Raw genomic sequence first — 5000 nt, forward strand, 5'->3', positions numbered from 1 at the left:
GCGCTCCAGCGGGAAAGCTTAATAGTCCTCCCCTGACAGTGTGTGTGTGTGTGGGAGGGAGGCTTAGCAGTCTTGCCCCGGGTGGTCCGGTGGGGGAGGCTTAGCAGTCATCCCCCGAGGACTCCGGGGGCAGGCTTAATAGTGGTTCCAGGGGAGGCTTAATAGTCTTCCCCCGGGCAGTCCGGGAGAGGCTTAATCGTCATCCCCCGACAGTGTGTGTGTGTGTGTGTGGGGGGGAGGCTTAGCAGTCTTCCCCCAGGCTGGGTGGGGGCCTGGCGGGAGGCGTCGCAGTCTTCCCCCGGGCGGTCCGGTGGGGGAGGCTTAGCAGTCGTCCCCAGGGCGGTCCGGGGGTGGGGTGGGGTGGGGGGCCTCACAGTCGTCCCTCGGAGAGCCGGGTCGGCGGCAGTGGTGGGTTTACGTCCAGCCTCCGGAGGGTGCGCGTCCTCGGAGGCGATGCAGGCGCCGCAGAGAGGCAGCCTCCGAGGCAGGGAGCGGAGCACCGAGGCTGGGGAGAGGGGAGCAGGAGCCGGGGGCTGGGGGTGGGGGTGGGGGGCGTTCAGGACAACCGGTCAAGCCCCGGGAAGCAGCTGTCAAATGTTCCAAGTCCCCACTCGGCCACCAGGTCCACCCCAGTCTAGCAATGGGGTTGACCTGGCTGACGGCCGGTTAGTATCAAGGTAAACTCACCGTCGTCCACAGGAGGGCAGCTCTCAGGCCGGCCGGCTGCGGCTGACTCTGGGGCGGCGCCCGGTCCCGGCAGCGAGGGGCGGGGGGCGCGGAGCGAGACGGGGCTAACCGGGGGGGGGGGGCGCCTCCTGCGACTTTGGGGGCCGCGGGTCGTCAGTGGCGTGCAGGCCGGGCCTCTCCCGGGGGATTCGGGGGGGCGGTCCTGCGGGCCGGGCGCAGGGGGCTCGGGCGAGCCCGGGCCGGTCCGCCCCGGGGCCGGGGTCTCCGCCTGCGGCTCAGGGGGGCGCGGGTCGTCGGGGGAGGAAGCCCGGGGGAGCTGCACACCGGCCCGCCAGGCCAGGCCTGGCCTGGATGGCCGCGGGGGGATTCGGGGCGGTCCCGCGGGCCGGGGGCCGGGCGCAGGGGAGGCGGGGGGTCCGAGCGAGTCCGTCCCGGGCCCGGGGCCTCCCCCTGCGGCTTTGGGGTCCGTGGGTCCCCGCTGGCGGAAGCCACTGGGAGCTGGACACCCGCCGTCCGTCCCGCCTGGCCAGGCCTGGCCTGGGTGGCCGCGGGGGGATTCGGGGCGGTCCCGCGGGCCGGCGGCCGGGCGCAGGGGAGGCGGGGGGTCCGAGCGAGTCGGTCCCGGGCCTGGGGTCTCCCCCTGCGGCTTTGGGGTCCGTGGGTCCCCGCTGGAGGAAGCCGCTGGGCGCTGGACACCCGCCGTCCGTCCCGCCTGGCCAGGCCTGGCCTGGGTGGCCGCGGGGGGATTCGGGGCGGTCCCGCGGGCCGGCGGCCGGGCGCAGGGGGTCCGAGCGAGTCCGTCCCAGGCCCGGGGCCTCCCCCTGCGGCTTTGGGGTCCGTGGGTCCCCGCTGGAGGAAGCCGCTGGGCGCTGGACACCCGCCGTCCGTCCCGCCTGGCCAGGCCTGGCCTGGGTGGCCGCGGGGGGGGATTCGGGGCGGACCTGCGGGCCGGCGGCCGGGAGGGTCCGGGCCAGTCCGCCCCATGCCCGGCGTCTCCCCCAGCGGCTTCGGTGGCCCCGGGGGGGGTCCTCCGCGGAGGAAGCCGGGTGGGTGGGGAGCCGGACCCCAGGCGCCCAGACCCGTGACCTGCGGCCGCGACCTCCGACTCGGCAGGAGCGACGAGGGGCTTTCCGGCCCGTCCCCCCCTCTCCTTCCCCCCCAGAAAAGGAGAGAGAGCTGACTCGGACCGGGAAAAGCTGCCTACGGCACCTGGGATTCCCAGGCGGTCACCCATCCAAGTACTAGCCAGGCCCGGGACGGTTTACCTTCCGAGATCGGACGGGATCGGGGGCGTTCGGTCCGGTATGGCCGTAGGCACCCGGCCCCGCGCCTCCTCGCCCGCTTTCCCCTGCCGACGCCCGGGCCTGCCGCACGGTGAGCCCCGGTCGGACTGCCCCCCCCCCTGCGGCAGGGCCCCCGTCTCTCGCGGGCCCGGTCCTTTTTTCCTTTTCGAGCTCCGGGGCCCGGGCTGGCCGCCAGAGCCCCTCCGCCCGCCCTCCCCGGCGTCGGGGAAAATACTGTCCCGGACTTCCAGTGCGCCCGATCCTGTCAGCCGGGGGGTGGGGAGGGGCAGTCCCTCGCTGCGGCCGGGGAGGGTGAGCCCAGGGCGGCTTGCCTGCCGTGCGAGGCCCCTCTCGGCCACCAGGTCAACCCCGAGTCGAAAGGGCTGAAAAATTTTCAGAGTCCCCTCCCGGGCACCAGGTCAACCCGTGGAATCGGACGGGTTCACCTGCTGGCCGGTTCGCTTCCCGGCCACCAGGTCAACCCCTAGGTTGCCGACCGGCCTACCCAGTGGCCGGTTTGCTTTCCGGCCACCAGGTCAACCCCTAGGGGTTTTAACGGGGGCACGCCCGGTGGCCTCTTTCCCGTCCGGTCACCAGGTCAACCCGGATCTCCCTCCTTCCCTGGGCGTCCCCTCCTCGGAGGCGTCAGGTTCCATTTCCCCCCCCCCCCAGACTTCCAGGGGCCCGATCCAGTCGGCCGGGAGGCAGTCCCTCGCTGCGGCCGGGGAGGGTGAGCCCAGGGCGGCCTGGTCCATGTCTCTAGTGGGCCCGATCCTTTTTTTTTTTTTCGAGCTCCGGGGCCAGGCCCGCCCGGGCAGCCCTCCTCGGAGGCGTGGGGCGATTCCCCCCCCCCCCCAGACTTCCAGGGGCCCGATCCTGTCGGCCGGGAGGCAGTCCCTCGCTGCGGCCGGGGAGGGTCAGCCCAGGGCGGCTTGCCTGCCGTGCGAGTCCCCTCTCGGCCACCAGGTCAACCGCGAGTCGAAAGGGCTGAAAAATTTTCAGAGTCCCCTCCCGGGCACCAGGTCAACCCGTGGAATCGAACGGGTTCACCTGCTGGCCGGTTCGCTTCCCGGCCACCAGGTCAACCCGTGGAATCGGACGGGTTCACCGGCTGGCCGGTTCGCTTTCCGGCCACCAGGTCAACCCCTAGGTTTTAAGGGGGGGACGCCCGGTGGCCTCTTTCCCGTCCGGTCACCAGGTCAACCCGGATCTCCCTCCTTCCCTGGGCGCCCCCTCCTCGGAGGCGTCAGGTTCCATTCTTTTTTCCAGACTTCCAGGGGCCCGATCCAGTCGGCCGGGTGGCAGTCCCTCGCTGCGGCCGGGGAGGGTGAGCCCAGGGCGGCTTGCCTGCCGTGCGAGTCCCCTCTCGGCCACCAGGTCAACCCCGAGTCGAAAGGGCTGAAAAATTTTCAGAGTCCCCTCCCGGGCACCAGGTCAACCCGTGGAATCGAACGGGTTCACCTGCTGGCCGGTTCGCTTCCCGGCCACCAGGTCAACCCGTGGAATCGGACGGGTTCACCGGCTGGCCGGTTCGCTTTCCGGCCACCAGGTCAACCCCTAGGTTTTAAGGGGGGGGGGACGCCCGGTGGCCTCTTTCCCGTCCGGTCAGCAGGTCAACCCGGATCTCCCTCCTTCCCTGGGTGCCCCCTCCTCGGAGGCGTCAGGTTCCATTCTTTTTTCCAGACTTCCAGGGGCCCGATCCAGTCGGCCGGGTGGCAGTCCCTCGCTGCGGCCGGGGAGGGTGAGCCCAGGGCGGCTTGCCTGCCGTGCGAGTCCCCTCTCGGCCACCAGGTCAACCCCGAGTCGAAAGGGCTGAAAAATTTTCAGAGTCCCCTCCCGGGCACCAGGTCAACCCGTGGAATCGAACGGGTTCACCTGCTGGCCGGTTCGCTTCCCGGGCACCAGGTCAACCCGTGGAATCGAACGGGTTCACCTGCTGGCCGGTTCGCTTCCCGGGCACCAGGTCAACCCGTGGAATCGAACGGGTTCACCTGCTGGCCGGTTCGCTTCCCGGGCACCAGGTCAACCCGTGGAATCGAACGGGTTCACCTGCTGGCCGGTTCGCTTTCCGGCCACCAGGTCAACCCCTAGGTTTTAAGGGGGGGGGGACGCCCGGTGGCCTCTTTCCCGTCCGGTCAGCAGGTCAACCCGGATCTCCCTCCTTCCCTGGGCGCCCCCTCCTCGGAGGCGTCAGGTTCCATTCTTTTTTCCAGACTTCCAGGGGCCCGATCCAGTCGACCGGGAGGCAGTCCCTCGCTGCGGCCGGGGAGGGTGAGCCCAGGGCGGCTTGCCTGCCGTGCGAGTCCCCTCTCGGCCACCAGGTCAACCCCGAGTCGAAAGGGCTGAAAAATTTTCAGAGTCCCCTCCCGGGCACCAGGTCAACCCGTGGAATCGAACGGGTTCACCTGCTGGCCGGTTCGCTTCCCGGGCACCAGGTCAACCCGTGGAATCGAACGGGTTCACCTGCTGGCCGGTTCGCTTCCCGGGCACCAGGTCAACCCGTGGAATCGAACGGGTTCACCTGCTGGCCGGTTCGCTTTCCGGCCACCAGGTCAACCCCTAGGTTTTAAGGGGGGGGACGCCCGGTGGCCTCTTTCCCGTCCGGTCAGCAGGTCAACCCGGATCTCCCTCCTTCCCTGGGCGCCCCCTCCTCGGAGGCGTCAGGTTCCATTCTTTTTTCCAGACTTCCAGGGGCCCGATCCAGTCGGCCGGGTGGCAGTCCCTCGCTGCGGCCGGGGAGGGTGAGCCCAGGGCGGCTTGCCTGCCGTGCGAGTCCCCTCTCGGCCACCAGGTCAACCCCGAGTCGAAAGGGCTGAAAAATTTTCAGAGTCCCCTCCCGGGCACCAGGTCAACCCGTGGAATCGAACGGGTTCACCTGCTGGCCGGTTCGCTTCCCGGGCACCAGGTCAACCCGTGGAATCGAACGGGTTCACCTGCTGGCCGGTTCGCTTCCCGGGCACCAGGTCAACCCGTGGAATCGAACGGGTTCACCTGCTGGCCGGTTCGCTTCCCGGGCACCAGGTCAACCCG

General features: G+C 70.6%; 1 non-coding gene across 1 annotated transcript; it reads right to left on the reverse strand.

Annotated features, from left to right (window-relative positions):
- Nucleotides 1–1884: 1884 nt before the first annotated feature.
- LOC135978787 (5S ribosomal RNA) lies at nt 1885–2003 on the reverse strand. The gene has a single exon (XR_010596153.1). It is a non-coding gene; the product is annotated as a 5S ribosomal RNA (ribosomal RNA).
- Nucleotides 2004–5000: the final 2997 nt, after the last annotated feature.

Source organism: Chrysemys picta, unplaced genomic scaffold (assembly GCF_011386835.1).
Source record: "Chrysemys picta bellii isolate R12L10 unplaced genomic scaffold, ASM1138683v2 scaf444, whole genome shotgun sequence".
In the NCBI taxonomy this organism is placed as follows: domain Eukaryota; kingdom Metazoa; phylum Chordata; order Testudines; family Emydidae; genus Chrysemys; species Chrysemys picta.